The sequence below is a fragment of the Oryctolagus cuniculus genome, chromosome 20 (assembly GCF_964237555.1).
Source record: "Oryctolagus cuniculus chromosome 20, mOryCun1.1, whole genome shotgun sequence".
NCBI classification, from domain to species: domain Eukaryota; kingdom Metazoa; phylum Chordata; class Mammalia; order Lagomorpha; family Leporidae; genus Oryctolagus; species Oryctolagus cuniculus.
In genome coordinates, this window is record NC_091451.1 from 17852752 (window position 1) to 17868053 (window position 15302).

At 57.1% G+C, this 15302-nt stretch overlaps 1 protein-coding gene across 6 annotated transcripts in view; it reads right to left on the reverse strand.

The window, feature by feature from the left end:
* The window catches only part of LOC108175891 (serine/threonine-protein kinase MARK2), a 657969-nt gene that overhangs the window by 580820 nt on the left and 61847 nt on the right, over nt 1-15302 (reverse strand). The window lies entirely within an intron of this gene.

Below are 15302 nucleotides of genomic sequence, written 5' to 3' on the forward strand. Positions count from 1 at the left end.
CAACACACACACACACACACGTGTGCACACACACACAGTGACCGGTGTTCCTGGGAGTGAAAGATCTTCAGTGTTCTTGAGAAGGGAGATCTGTTCGGATTCAAACAGCAAGCTCTAAGTTTCTAGTAAAGCAGCCTGGGGGTGGTGGATCAGGCGCTTGTCTGAGGGCAAGGTGGGATGGATGTGTAACTCACTCTAGCCGTTTTCTCCAGAGTCTACTCTTGAGAAAATACTCTTACGGGTGTTTTAAAGCAGTCCTTCGAAGCTTAAACATTGCTCTGCAACAAGTAGGTGCAGCAGACTGAGTGCTGCAGCCCAGCCGGTGTAGACACAGCGAGTTAAGCAGGCTCTGCCAGGAAGCCACGTCCCTGAAACACATTAGCTTCTGCAGCAGGACACCCGCAAGGTGGGGTGTGAGGGTGTCAGCAAACATTCCCAAGTCCAGAGGAGATGGCTGGGGCAGGCCCTCACTGCTCAGGGCACTTAAGTATCTGACAAACAGTGTGTGCTCAGCCTCGATGGCTGCTGTCCTCGTGAAGTTTCCCCTTGACAGCAGGGACTCCGTTTTGGTGCACCCGAGACTCCACCTTGAGGAAGCACACACCTCCCCACCCCCACCACCATGATTCTGGTCTCAAACTGCCATCTCAAGCACTCAGACAACAGCAGTCCCCTCCATCGCACCTGGCAAAGCACAGAAACCCCCCAGCATGGTCGCTCAGGCGTGGAAGCGGATAGGCTGCACCTGGGTTCATAGGATTGTAATTCGTCTTTGTCTACATGATCTAGGCCAATACCTGGATTTACATCAAGATTGATTAAAATTGTTAAGATTGTAACTAGTATTGTTAAGATTATAATTGATATTAGTTTTACACAGGCTTTAGGTCAGCTTGACCCTAGTAACCATGCGTTTCCCCTCCCGATTTTGTGGTTTCTGCCTTTATAAGCCCTGTTGCTTTGGGCTTCGGGGTCGAGAGTTCTTTAAGGCATGAGCCCACTCTCCACCGCCGGCAACAAAGGACCATCAAATTGTATCAGTGTGTGGTGCGCCTCTGCACTCGCTCAGGCACAGCGGCAGGACCCAGGTTACGTGGCGCCGACTTCCTGCGCTCGGTGCTGACCGAGTGGTCTCCGAGCTTGCAATGAGGCGGCCCAGGAGCCCCTCTGCAAAGACACCACTCTCTGCTCTTAGGAGCCCCGGCTGGGAGTCGGCCAAGACCAGGGGGGAGCTTCCAGGCTCACAGCTCCACGGCGCAGGCCAGGAGTGCCCTCCTCCCACGCTGCTGCCACGAGGCCACCCCCTGCATTTGGGCACACCCGGTGCCGAGGGACCCCTGGTTGGACTTCAACTCTTAACTCCCCCTTTTCCTCTGGGAAAACCCATTTCCCTTTCCCTCTTTGCCACTTGGCCCAGTCCCCGTCACCAGACTGCACAGAGCTCTCTTCCACGGCAATGACCATGACCACACCGGACAAGCTCCACTCCTCCCAACACCATTTCCTCCCTGGGGTAAAACATCCGACCTCTCGACTTCTCCCCAGATGTCGTGGCGTCCAGCCCCCCTCCCCCCCCACATAATCACATACAACACAGATGATGCACACCAGCAAGTCCTCGCAAGTCCTCGCTGCCAACACCCCCACTTTACAGAGCAAGACGCCGAGCCCGAGAAACGACAGGAGGCTGGTCTGCAGTCACACAGCTGTCCAGGGTGGAGCTGGGATTCAGACCAGGCCCCCGGCCCCTGAAGCAGCGAGGAACCAGTACTTCCTCCATCTCAGCGGTGCCCACCTGTGAGTCTGCACAGCCAGGCCGCACGGGACCTTGCCCAAGGCACCCCAACCGCTGCACAGTTGGTTCCAACAGGGCCAGGGGATAGGGACGGTGACTCAGTGTCCCTGAAGGGAGGGGGCCACTTCTGGGGGCTCTTGGAAAAAGGGACCTCCAGAGTGAGTTCATTTTTTTTTCAATTTTTGACCATTTTCAGAATACAGTGTCATCACCCAAGGTCCAAAATCATTTCAACAACACATTAAATATAATTGGATGTTAAAGATCGGTCTGTCAACACAATGCCTGTGACGCCACATTTGCCCGTGGCGCTCTCTTGAAAAGCCACCCTCATGCCTTAGCGGCCACCAAGGCCTCAGCTCTGCCTCCCGGACTGTGAGCGGTGCGGAGCCCACACAGTATGGGCGCACAGTCAACAGCTGTGAGGGCCTCAGGGGGGCCGGCTCAACCTTGACCCAGTGCTGAGCGTGATCACTCCGAGTGAGGTGCAGCAGCGGCCACACGCGCAGGGGCCTTCTCCGCTAGGTGCCAGCCAAGTTGGACCATAGGTCTGGGCAGGAAAGACCGGACGTCCCGCCTCCTAACACAGGAGATGTGCTCCCCGCGGGGGAGCCATTCAGAGAGACACCTTCCCGTCCGGTCCTGGGCCAGGGCGGCTCTGAGCTGCCCGAGCAGTTGTTCTCAGAATTACTGCATCGGCACCACCTGGAGAGGTTACTTCAATTCTCATTGAACTCCAGGCTTAGAAACGACAGGGCATAAAGAGTTGATGGAGCTTAAGCTGCTGCCTGCAACACCGACATCCTCTTTGAGCACTGGTTCAAGTCCCAGCTGCTCCACTTCCAATCCAGCTCCCTGCTAATGCACCTGGGAAAGCAGCGGAAAATGGCCCAAATGCCTGGGTCCCTGTCCCCAACATGGAGAGACCCGGATGGAGTTCCAAGCTCCTGGCTTCAGCCTGGCCCAGACCAGGGCCCTTGCAAGTCAATTGGAGAGTGACCCAGTAGATGGAAGATCTTTGTCTCTCCGTCATTCTCCATTAACAAACCTTTTCTTAAAAAGTTGATGGGAAATGGAATTTAAAGATAATACAGAGCTCTATCAACTTTTTAATTTAAAGGCAGAGTGATGGGGGAGAGAGACAGAAAGGGAGCTATTCCATCTGCTGGTTCGTCCTCAAATGGCTGCAACCCCCGGCAGAAGCCAGGTGCCTGGTGCTCCATCCAGGTCTCCCACGTGGGTGGCAGGGGCCCCTGTACTTGGGCCATGCTCTGCTGCTTGCCCGGGTGCTTCAGCAGGGAGCTGCATCAGAAGCAGAGCAGCTGGGACTTGAATCAGGGCTCCCATCTGGGACGCCAGCATCGCAAGTGGTGGCTTAACCTGCACCACGGTGCCCGCCCTTGTCCATCAGCTTTTTAAAGGCCCCTTGGAGGCCCCAGCTGGAGCATCTTACAAGTAGCTCTCGTGTTTATGGCCTGGGTGGCCATGAAACTGCTCTTTCAGAAACTCTGCCCGTGGCTTTCCAAGCCCTGGGCCAGCTCTTCTGAGCCAGGGAGCAGCAGATTGTGCCTAGGTGTGAGACGGGAAGGTGTTCCCGGGTTTGAGACGCCTGGACGCTCTGCCGCTCTGACCCCACCCTCCCAAGACAAGGGCCGGTGGTTCTCAGCCTTGCCACACCAGGTTTTCCTTTTTGTAACCACGAAGCCTTGCTTAGCCCATGCCAGTTACAGCCTTTGCTTCAAAGCCAGCTTCCCAATAACCTCTATGAGCCACCTCCCTCTACAGGACCAACCGCAACATCAAGTTCACAGTGGGGCCTGAGAGCAGCTCTAACAATCCCCCTGCTGGGTCTGTATCACGACTCCAAAGCTGCTCGCTACTTTCAGTGATCAGAAAGACTTCCAGGTTGATACCCCTAGGTTTGCCTGTCAGGGAACCACACCCCATGGCCCTGCACACAGGAGCAAAACAAGCACAGATCCCAAGTGCAAACCCCAGCAAAAGTCCACAACCCCCACCCCCAACCCCCACCCCCACCCCTGACTGCCAGCCGAGTGCTGCTTCCTGTCTGAAGCCCCGCCTCCAGCCAGCATTCTGGGTACCAACGGCCACCAAAAAGTCAGGACTTAAACAGCCGGTGATTACATACCGCTCCGTGGGCCAGGAACCCAGGCAGGGCTCCGCTGGGCGATCTCTTGCTCCGTGGGGCACGGACTGGAGTGGTTCCGCGGTCCCGAGCTGCCAGCGGGGCTGGTTTGGGGTCCACAGTGGTGCACTCACAACCCCGAGCACCTTGAAGGGGACGGTGGGAGGCTGGGGCCTTCTCCCTCCCCATGGGGTCTCCAAGTCTCTCCATGGGCCCTTCCTAACAGCCACTGGATTCTCAGCTCAGTGCAGACAGCTCCAAATGCGCCAAAGGAAGCGGCTCATCTGCTTAAAGACTCGGCCCAGAAACGTCAGAGCGTCCCCTCCTCACACACTGTCCAGAGGCAAGGGAAGGTGACCCAGGCCCGTCGGCTCAGGGAGAGGCTTGCTGGAGAATCCGCGCAGCCCCTCGCCTCTCCCAGACTCGGAGATATCCAGGCAGGATATGGATGGCCGGAGCTTCCGCTGGGGTGGTAACAAGCAGTCGGACACTCACTTCCCCTGGGTGCAGTCACCCCGCTCCTCCCATCATCACGGGGCTGAGGCCTCCATGGGCTTCTGCATGGGTCAGGGAGGCCCGTGTGCGCCTCGCACCTCCCCGGGAGGGCCCCGTGCCTGTGGCTCGCCGGGTGCTGGACTCTTCCCTGTGCCTTTGCTCAAGGCGTGGGCCGGCTGTCCTGCTTTGCCACCAGAAGACAGCAGTGGAGGAAGAGGACGTCCATGTTCAGCCCGGCCCCTGTGTCACCCAGACCCAGAATCTCAACCCAGAAACTCCTTGGAAAAGGCTGAAGATTGTTGGAGGTCTTGGGAGGGCCTGGTGCGACGGGATCCCCAGGCTGCCCTGGTCCAGCCGTGGCTAAGGACCGAAGAAGAGCCAGCTACACCTTCAGCCCATTCCAAGAATGCAAGGTTTGCTCTGTAGCTTGGGCAGCCCCTTAGGACCTCCCCAAGAGGGGCAGTGAGGAGGTAGCTGGTGGGAGGTGGGAGGTGGGAGGTGCGAGTCCCAGTCCCAGCTGGTGCAGCCAGCGGGAAGTAGCGGCCAAAGCTCCTGGGGCCACTTCCTCTGCTGCCCGGCCACAGGGAAGATCTGTGTCAGACACCAGGTGTGTGGAGCCAGGCCGCCCTCTCCCTGTGGCCGGCAGGTACTGGGAGCAGCCCTGAATCCATCCCTCCAGGCTGGGTGTGAGCGCTGTGCGGGAGGCCTCTGGGCTTAATCCTCTGATGTCTCCCGGCTGGGCTCAGATCCTTAACTTGCCGGGAAACTGACTGCGAGGGGGAACAGGAAGTGACTCAAGAAAAGCCTTCAGCCTGGTGTCCGCGCAGGGGCCAGCCTTCCCCCTCCCCCCAGCACTCGAATGCCTCTCAGTCCGCCCGCCCTGTCCCGCCGCTCGCTGCTTCCACAGCGCCTGTGACGGCTGGAGGGCAAGGTTGACCACTGTCCCAGGCTAAGGACAGCTGCCCGTGTCCACCTGCAGTGTGTCCCCCCTCTCCCCTTTGGCTGGCTGCTCTGCAGAGCGGTGATGCGAGGGGTCCCCGTGGGGGACGCAGAGAGGCGCCAAGGACAGACTGTTCTACCTCCAAGGCAGGAACAACAAAATCCTTATGGCCTCCCTGGAGGCAAAGGGATCTTGGTATGAAGACTCTGCGTTGGCCGGCGCCGCGGCTCACTAGGCTAATCCTCCGCCTAGCGGCGCCGGCACACCGGGTTCTAGTCCCGGTCGGGGCGCCGGATTCTGTCCCGGTTGCCCCTCTTCCAGGCCAGCCCTCTGCTGTGGCCCGGGAGTGCAGTGGAGGATGGCCCAGGTGCTTGGGCCCTGCACCCCATGGGAGACCAGGAAAAGCACCTGGCTCCTGGCTCCTGCCATCGGATCGGTGCGGTGCGCCGGCCGCAGTGCGCCGGCCGCGGCGGCCATTGGAGGGTGAACCAACGGCAAAGGAAGACCTTTCTCTCTGTCTCTCTCTCTCACTGTCCACTCTGCCTGTCAAAAAAAAAAAAAAAAAAAAAAAAAAAAAAAAAAGACTCTGCGTGGATTTCAGAACTGTTTTCCAGCGTAGCAAATTTACCTTCCCATTTTATCTTTTCCACAAGCGTCTAAACAAATCATTGACTCGAGAGGCAGAGAGCTAGCTCTTCCACGCCATGGTTCACACCCCTAAAATGCTCAGAACAGCCGGAGCACGGCCGGGAGCCCCCAGGGCTCCACCCTGGTCTCACACATGACTGGCAGGGACCCGACCACTGATCCGTCGTTTGCTGCCTGCCTGGGTGTGCATTAGAAACCGGAATTGGAGCAGAGCTGGAGTTTGAACCCAGGCATTCCGATACGGACGTGGGGCGCCCAAACAGCAGCCTAGCTACCACCCCCAACGCCCAGCCCTGCATGAACTTTCTGAAGTATCCCTGAACTTGCAATCAGTCTAGCTGGGCTGCCAAGTGTACAGAAGCATCACGTGTGCAGTATCAGACCCTGAATATTCATAAATATTCATGAAGCCAAAACTGCACTCTGGGGGGAGGGCAGGTCGAAGTGTCGGAAGCAGCGCTGACGTGGTTTCTGGCACTGTGCTGGGCACGCCATGTCAACGACCCTCACGCGGGATAACCCAGGAGCACCAGGTTCCCTGTTTTATGTCTGGGAAGGGCTAAGGAGACGCCAACTCATTCCACTGGGCTTGAACTCAGCTCTGTTGTGGAATCCAGGACCAAGGAGGCCCCCAGCCCCTTGGGCCTGACCCCACCCTCAGGAGCCCCCAAGGAAAGCCTTCAACCCTTTGGAGGTGGCTGCCTTCCCCCCGCATCCGTGGGCTCCCAGCTGCTGGCCACCTTGGTTGTGCCTGCCTGGGTCCAGGGTGGCCCAAGTGGCCGCTGCTCCGGGTCCAGAGGCGGGGACCCTCACAACACAGCCCCACATGGCCACCGTGTTTCTATGCGCTGCCCCCCCCAATGTGAGCTCAGAGGAGACCCCGATGCCGGAGACGTTTCCACGAGTTGCAGGACAGTCCTTCTCCTGTCCACAGGGGCGGTGGGCAGAAGACCGGACACTGATCCCGGGCAGATTTCATCTCTCCACATGGGACGCCTTGGGAGGTTTCCACAATGGCAGCTCAGTCATTTAGCAGAGGGGCTCCCCCTCCAAATGTGTCACATGACAATGCAGTTCATGGGCCGGCACTGTGGCTCCGGGGGTTGAGCCGCCACCTGCTATGCTGACATCCCATGTGGGCGTTGGTTCGAGTCCTGGCTGCACCGCTTCCAATCCAGCTCTCTGCTACTGTACTTGGAAAAGCAGTAGAAGATGACACAAGTGTTTGGGTCCCTGCATCCACGTGGGAGAGCTGGATGGAGTTCTAGGCTCCAGGCTTCAACCCGGCTCAGTTTTGGATGTTGCGGCCTCATGAGGAGTGAACCAGTGGATGGAAGTGCATTTTCTCTCTCTCTCTCTCTCTCTCTCTCTCTCTCTCTCTCTGTCACTCTGCCTTTCAAATAAATAAAACCTTTCTTTAAAAAATGTGATTCATGTTCCCCAGGAAGGACACACGGGCACAGATTGGCTGGGGTTGAGGACATGCACCACACAGGCCACCCAGGCTGGGATCCGACATCCTTAACAGGGCCCCCTGCTGAGCCCCGTCCAGCCAGTGAGGAGTCCTTCAGCCCTGGGCTGCTTGTGCCTGGGCTGGATAAAGGCAGAGGCTGACAAACACCATCAGCTGGGATCCCTCCGCCCCCACAGCAGCAGATGGGTAGTTTTCCGGCTCAGTCTCCTGGAACCCGGGTGAAAGCTGAGGGGCTGTGACTGGGACGCCACAGAGGACCAAGAAGGGACCTTGAACAGCGACCAGAGAACCCGCGTGAAGGACGTGGGACAGCGGGAGCACTTCCTAACCCTGGTCAAACCAAACACTTATCGTGGGTGCAACAAGGCTGCGAACCCATGGTAGCTCCTTCATGATACGCATTGTCCATGACCTTTTTGAAATGCTCTCCTGTGTTGGTGCTGAGTTCAAGACATGCACAGCACCTGCCCCAGGACAGCCATGGAGACCAGGCTGGCAGGAGGTGCAAAGAATTAGGCTCCACGGCAGGAGATGCAAGAAACCGGCCCAGGCCGAGGTGCAGCTCAGGAGCAAAGCGAGGCAGCCTCTGCCTCCTGCTGCCGCTTTTACGATTTATTTATTTACTTTGAAAGCCAGAGTTTCAGAGAGGGAGACAGGGTTGGGGGTGTTGTTAGAGAGCATGAGCACCTCCATCCACTGGTTCACTCCCCAGATGGCCACCACGGCCAGAGCTGGGCTGATCCGAAGCCAGGAGCCAGGCGCTTCCTCCGGGTCCCCCACGTGGGTGCAGGGGCCCAAGGACTTGGGCCATCCTCCACTGCTTTCCCAGGCCATAGCAGAGAGCTGGATCGGAAGTGGAGCAGCCGGGACTCGAACTGGCGCCCATATGGGATGCCGGCACTGCAGGCGGCGGCCTTACCCGCTACGCCACAGCGTGGCCCCTGCCCCCTGCCGCTTGAGTCATTTCCGCCTCGGTTCTGGTTCACTGCTCTGATCCAGGCCAGGCCCTTCTGGGAACTGCAGCCTGAAGCATGCAGGTGCCTTGCTTTAAGAACTACTTTCGAGCCTAGAAGCCGTCCACACCCTGCATTATGGTGTCTGGGTTCAGCTCCCGGCAGCTCTGGCTCCTGCCACGGGGCGGGGCCGCAGTGATGGCCCAGCGGAGTTCCTGCCACTCACACAGGAGGCCCGGAGGTAGTGCCCAGCTGTTGCAGGCGTTTGGGTGTGTTCTTTGACTCTCGCAAAAAAAGCACATTTAAAACAATCAGGTATTATCAGAGAGTGGCTGAGGGGCCATTTGCTTCATTTGCACAAGGAGCTTGGGAATGAGGACTCAGCGCCTCCCACACCTCCCACATCTCCTACAACTGTGCACACCTCACACACCTGTGCACCTCCCACACCTGCACACCTCCCACACCTCTGTGCACCTCCCACACCTCTGCACCTCCCACTCCTCTGCACACCTGTGCACACCTCCCACACCTCTGCACACCTCCCACTCCTGTGCACACCTCCCACACCTGTGTACACCTCCCACACCTCTGTACACCTCCCACACCTGTGCACACCTCTGTACACCTCCCACTCCTGTGTGCACCTCCCACTCCTGTGTGCACCTCCCACACCTCCCACACCTCTGCACCTCCCACTCCTCTGCACACCTGTGCACACCTCCCACACCTCTGTACACCTCCCACTCCTGTGCGCACCTCCCACACCTCTGTACACCTCCCACACCTCTGTACACCTCCCACTCCTGTGCACACCTCCCACTCCTGTGCACACCTCCTACTCCTGTGCACACCTCCCACACCTCTGTACACCTCCCACACCTCTGTACACCTCCCACTCCTGTGCACACCTCCCACTCCTGTGCGCACCTCCCACACCTGTGCACACCTCCCACTCCTGTGCGCACCTCCCACTCCTGTGCGCACTTTCTCGGACGAACCCTTCAGAGCCGGCCAGAGGGTGAAGTCCCTCTGATAAACCCAGCAGTGAGGGACAGAAGCGCGGGGCGCGGACCCAGGCTCTCAAGGAAACGCAGCATACCCTCGAGGTTCGCTCTGCCCCTCACAGGCGTTCGCCAAGGAAAACCGGGCCCAGGGGCCGGCACCGCCCTCCGGGAGCCCCGCGCAGCTCCAACAGCAGGCAGCTGGCGCCCTCTGCCGTCCGCGCCCGGACTTGCCGCCGGGGACGGCAGGCCCCGCTCGCGGCGGCTGCTCGCGGCTGGACTTGGAGTACAGAGCCCTCAAAGCCAGAGGAATCCGCCCGAGTGCTGGCGTGAGCTGGAGGGCCATTCCGAGGGAAGAGGGCGCTCAGCTGATGGTCCGCGTTTTCTCTGCCCAGAGCCTCTTAGGCAAAACGTCCGTTGCAGCTCAGGGGACAGCACCGGGACTGGGCCACCGGCTCCTCCAACAGGGAACCGTCTACACCCCCCAACCCCGGGCGGCACGGTGCCTACAGGCAAAAGCACCAGTGGCGTTGACCCTAAAAGTGACTTCCATGGGGCCGGTGTTGTGGCACAGCGGTTTAAGGCACTGCCTGCCATGCCAGTCACAGTGCAGGTTCGAGTCCCAGCTGCTCTGCTTCTGATCCAGCTCCCTGCTAATGCACCTGGGAAGGCAGCAGGATATGGCCTAGTACTGGGGCACCCACATGGGAGACCCAGACGGCGCTCCTGGCTCCTGGCTCTGGCCTGTCCCAGCCCCGGCTGTTGTGGCCATTTGGGGAGTGAACTAGCGGATGGAAGAATTCTCTCTCTCTCTCTCTCTCTGTAACTCTGCCTTTCAAATGCATAAAAATAAAATTTTTTAAACAGTAAGATCCGGAAGAGTCGAGGGCTGTCAGATAAGTGGGTCTCCTGTCTACCCCTCCCCAGGCTGGAGCTCTCCTCCCTGGGGGGAGGGAAACATTGCCACGTGGTTGCTGAGTTCATAGAAGAAAACGGGTGTAAGAGGCATTACTTATTAGGATGCCTCCCTAGGCCATATGGAAGCCCTGGGGTCTGGCAGGGAGGCCAGGTGTGCCTGGCCAGCAGGTGTTCTGGAGCACTATCCCTTCCTGCAACCAAACGACCCTTCACCCCCAGGCAGGAGAGGCACCCTTGTGCCATGGTGTGTGTGTGGGGGGGACCCCGGTGCCTGCATCACCTGACACTCAGCTACAGCCCCTCCTCGGCCCCACTCTGTGTCCTCAAGACCAAAGGGGAGCACCAGGGCTCCTGGAAGGTGTGTAGGGGTCCAGCAGCTGCCGGCAAGGGGCTCAGCCAGGCTCTGGGAGCTGAGTAGGAAGAATGCCTAGGGTGGAGGAAACAAATTAATTTTTTTTTGACAGGCAGAGTTAGACAGAGAGAGAGGGAGACAGAGAGAAAGGTCTTCCTTCCGTTGGTTCACCCCCCAAATGGCCGCTACAGCCGGCACGCTGCGCAGATCCGAAGCCAGGAGCCAGGTGCTTCTCCTGGTCTCCCATGCAGGTGCAGGGCCCAAGCACTTGGGCCATCCTCCACTGCACTCCCGGGCCACAGCAGAGAGCTGGACTGGAAGAGGAGCAACCGGGACAGAACCGGAGCCCCAACTGGGATTAGAACCCAGGGTGCCAGTGCCGTAGGCAGAAAATTAGCCTGGTGAGCCATGGCGCCGGCCAACAAATTAATTTTTAAAAATTTATTTGAAAGGCAGATTGACAGAGAGGGACAGACAGACAGTGATCTTCCATTTGCTGGTTTGCTCCCCAAATGACAACAATGCCCAGAGCTGGGCCAATCCGAAGCCAAGAGCCAGGAGCCAGGAGCTTCTTCCAGGTCTCCTATGTGGGTGCAGGGGCCCAAGCTCTTGGGCCATTCTCTACTGCTTTCCCAGGCTCATTGGCAGGGAGCTGGATATGAAGTGGAGCAGCCGAGACTCGAAGCAGTGCCCACATGGGCTATTTAACCTGCTCCACCACAATGCTGGCCCCTACATAGATTTTAACAACCAGAAACACTATGAATGGGCAAGTTTACTTATCAACAAGCACTCATGTCATTATTAAAACTGACAAGGGAAGACGGGATGAACAGCCGACAGTCAAGCCATCCAGAAACAGATGCTAGCTGACAGCGCGACACCCACGGACATCCATGGATCCCCACAGAATTTCCTAGAAACGATTTTGAAGTCTGATGCTAACATAGCCAAGATGTGCAATCTGGGCAAAAATGTTAAAAGTAGGCCTTCGGGGGCCAGCACTATGGTGTAGCAGGTAAAACAGCCACCTACGGTGCCAACATCCCATGTGGGTGCCTGTTCGAGTCCCCGCTGCTCCACTTCCCATCCGGCACCCTGCTATGGCCTGGGAAAGCAGTGGAAGATGGCCCAAGTCCTTGGGCCCCTGCACCCATGTGGGAGACCAAGAAAATCCTGGCTCCTGGCTTCGGATCAGCTCAGCTGCGGCTGTTGTGGCCAACTGGGGAGTGAACCAGCGGATGGAAAACCTCTCTCTCTCTCTACCTCTCTTTCTCTCTCACTCTCTCTCTCTCTCTCTGTAACTTTCTCTTTAAAAAAAAAAGTAGGCCCTCTCTGGGATGGAACTCACAATGAGTTGGTGAATGATGGAGTGGGAGCGGAGAGGCAGGTCTTCAGGCAGCTCTTGAGCCACTGGTTGGGATGCTGTGTCCCAGGTCCAGAGTGCCTGGGTTCAAATCCTGGCTCCGCTCCAGAATCCAGCTTGCTAGTGCACACCTGGGCAGCAGCCGTAATGGCTCAGGTAGCTGCATCCCTGCCGACCACTTGAGATTCCTGCATTGAATTTCTAGCTCCTGGCTTTGGCCTGGCCCAGCCCAACCTGTCACAAGGATTTGGGGAGTAAACCAGCAGATGGGAGCTCTCTCTCTGCCTCTGTGTACTTCCATATAAATCAAATAAATAAAATCTCTTTAAAAATGAAAAGAAACCCTGCATATATCCAAAGGAACTAGACTGTACTAAGAACAAAGGTTATGCTAAAATAACCGTCACATTAAATGAGGAACTTCAAAATGCTCACGGAAAAATGGAATGAAAAGCTAAGATTACTTTGCTGCAAAAAAGATCTAATAAAACCCATGCGGAGTCTATCATAATGTGTTTTCTATGAATTGTTCCAAGACCATTCATAGATAGTTTAACTAGAAAACAACAGGAAGTTGAAATTGTGTATTTAATTGGCTTTACAAATATTATAAACATTTTTTTGTTTCAAGATAAGAACTAAAAAAAAAAAATCTTGGGGCCAGTGCTGTGGTGTAGTAGGTTAAGCCTCTGTGACACCAGCATCCCATATGGGCACTAGTTCGAGTCCTGGCTGCTCCACTTCCAATCCAGCTCCCTGCTAATGGCCTGGGAAAGGCAGTGAAAGAGGGCCCAGGTGTCTGGGCCCCTGCACCCACATGAGAGACCCGGATGAAACTCCTGGCTGCAGCCCTGGCCCTGCCCCAGCTGATGCTGTGATCTGGGGAGTGAACAGTGCATGGAAGAGCTCTCTCTCCTCTCTCTCTCTCTCTCCCTCCCTCCCTCCCTCTCCCTCTCTCTCTCCCCTTCCTTCTCTCTCCCCTTCTCTGTGTAACTCTGACTTTCAAATGAAATAAATAAATCTGAAACACAAAAACCCTCAGTGCTAGGAGTGGGTTTCAGGCAGAGGTTCCGCGCGAGGGCCTGGTAGGACATAGCTGAGTCTGGCACGGTGGACTGCGCCTTCGTCCTGCCAGCTATTTCAGGTGTAACGGCGAGGTCCGAGGGTACCATGGGTCAGCCTGTCTCAGGTAGAAAACCTCAGGAAATCCTGGGTGGGATCACAAGAGGCCGACAGGATTCCTGTGTGCGCAGGGGCCGTGCGGAGGGGCCTCTGGCCACGGAGAGACCCCAATCTCCCCTCCCTGACATGCTGCATTAGAGGATCTCATGCCGACGCTGCACACTTCTTGTGTGACCACGTGCAGGCTTTCAACATCTACTTGGATCTTCTACGAGACCCAGCGCTCTCCTGGGTCCAGGGCACCGGGCAAAGCAGCCTTCAGAGATTCAGGGACACGGAGTTTCCTGGTCCTTTAGTTTCTCGGGTTTCTCCTGGGACCTGAGCCATCCTCTTCACAGTTCTGGAAGGAAAATGAAAGCGCCAAGGAAAAAGCCCCCTGGACGTCCTGGGTGTTTCTCCGCCAGCACCCTCAGGGCCGGACAGCTCCACTGCTTCTCCGAAGCGTGCACGCGGCGGAAATGTCAGGGCTCTATTTTGTTAGATGTTCAACAGGAGTTTTGTTCCGAGACCAGTGACACTTGCAGAGCCGTCTCTGAGGTGGGGAACCGGGCGTGCGGTGTCCACGTTGCTTTCCTCAGTGTGCGGGTGGGCTGGCCAGGATGCGGACCCGAAGGCACCCTCACGTGGAGAGGCTCCTGCCGTCTCCTAGCAACTGGTTGCTAGTTTGAGGCATCAGGGTGCTGGAGCAGTGTGGAGACTTGGTACCCTGAGAAGGGGCAGGCATTCACTTTCCCCTGGTCAAGGAAGTCATTTTAATAAACATAAGCGCCCCATTGAAGCAGGCGGGGAGGCACCGGAAGAGTTTCCAGAATTTTCTGTGTTATTGTATGAGGGTCCATTCAGAGGTTCATGGGAAATGAAAATCAAAGTTTATTTTGATGCAAAAAATTTTTATAATCCATGCATAGTTTTTTCTTAGTATGCATTTTTCCACGAATTTAACTTTTTAAAAAAATATTATTTGATAGACAGAAAGAGAGCTCTCATGCACTGGCTCATTCCTCAAGTGCTCACTAAGCATCAGCCGGGGCTAACGCTGGGAGCCAGGACCTCGGTCTCCACATGGGAGACAGTGACCCAGCTATTGGAGTTATCACCACTGCCTCCCAGGGTCTGCATTAGCAGGAAGCTGGAGTCAGAAGTGGGAGAGAGATTGATTGATTGATTTCATATATTTCATATGCTGGTTCATTCTCCCAAATGCCAACAACAACTAGGACAGGTGCAGGCCAAAGCCAGGAGCCAGGAGCTCCATCTGGGTCTCTCATGTGGGTGGCAGGACCCAAGTGCTGGAGCCACTGCCTGCTGCCTCCCTGGGTGCACGTGAGCAAGAAGCCGGATCAGAAGTGGAGGCGGGACTCAACACCAGGCTCTTCGACATGGGATGCAGGTGGCTTACCCCACTGCCCCGCTATGCCCAGCCCCCGCTCACACCTGCGACGGTTCCATTGGCTCAGCACCTGGGCAGGGTGGAGGTGGTGGTGGTGCAGAGGAGGAAGGATCGCAGGCGAGGCAGGAGACAGAGAGGCTGGGCCCACGTGGAGCTTTGAGAACAACCCTCATGAGAGACGTCCCTGCAGAGCACGCGTGCCCCATGACTGACAGACCCCTCGCCAGGCCCATCTCTAAGACACCATAACCGGCTAAGTTTCTACCCTCTTACCACCGCTGACTGCTGGCTTTGGGGTCAGAGCCCATACAAACCATAATGGTGACTGCTTTCTAGCCAGTCCCCGGTGTCATCTCAGCCCACGTCTGAAGCCATACACCCTCCCTTCAAGCATGGGGAGGGGTTGGGTGGGGGTGGAGGAGACTTTCCAACCTCACAGCTCAGTGAGCGAACCTGTCCCTCCAGGCAGGAGGAGGGAGGTTCAGCTCTCGAGTGCCACGCCCCCCCCGCCCCCCGGGATGCAGCGGCTGGGAGCATAGCAGTGGCGTGGGGTAGCAGGACCGGCCATCAGTATTTATAGAAGCAGAGTCCAGGGAAGAGAAACCCTGCAAGGTCAGGGAATCGAGGAAGTGTGGACAT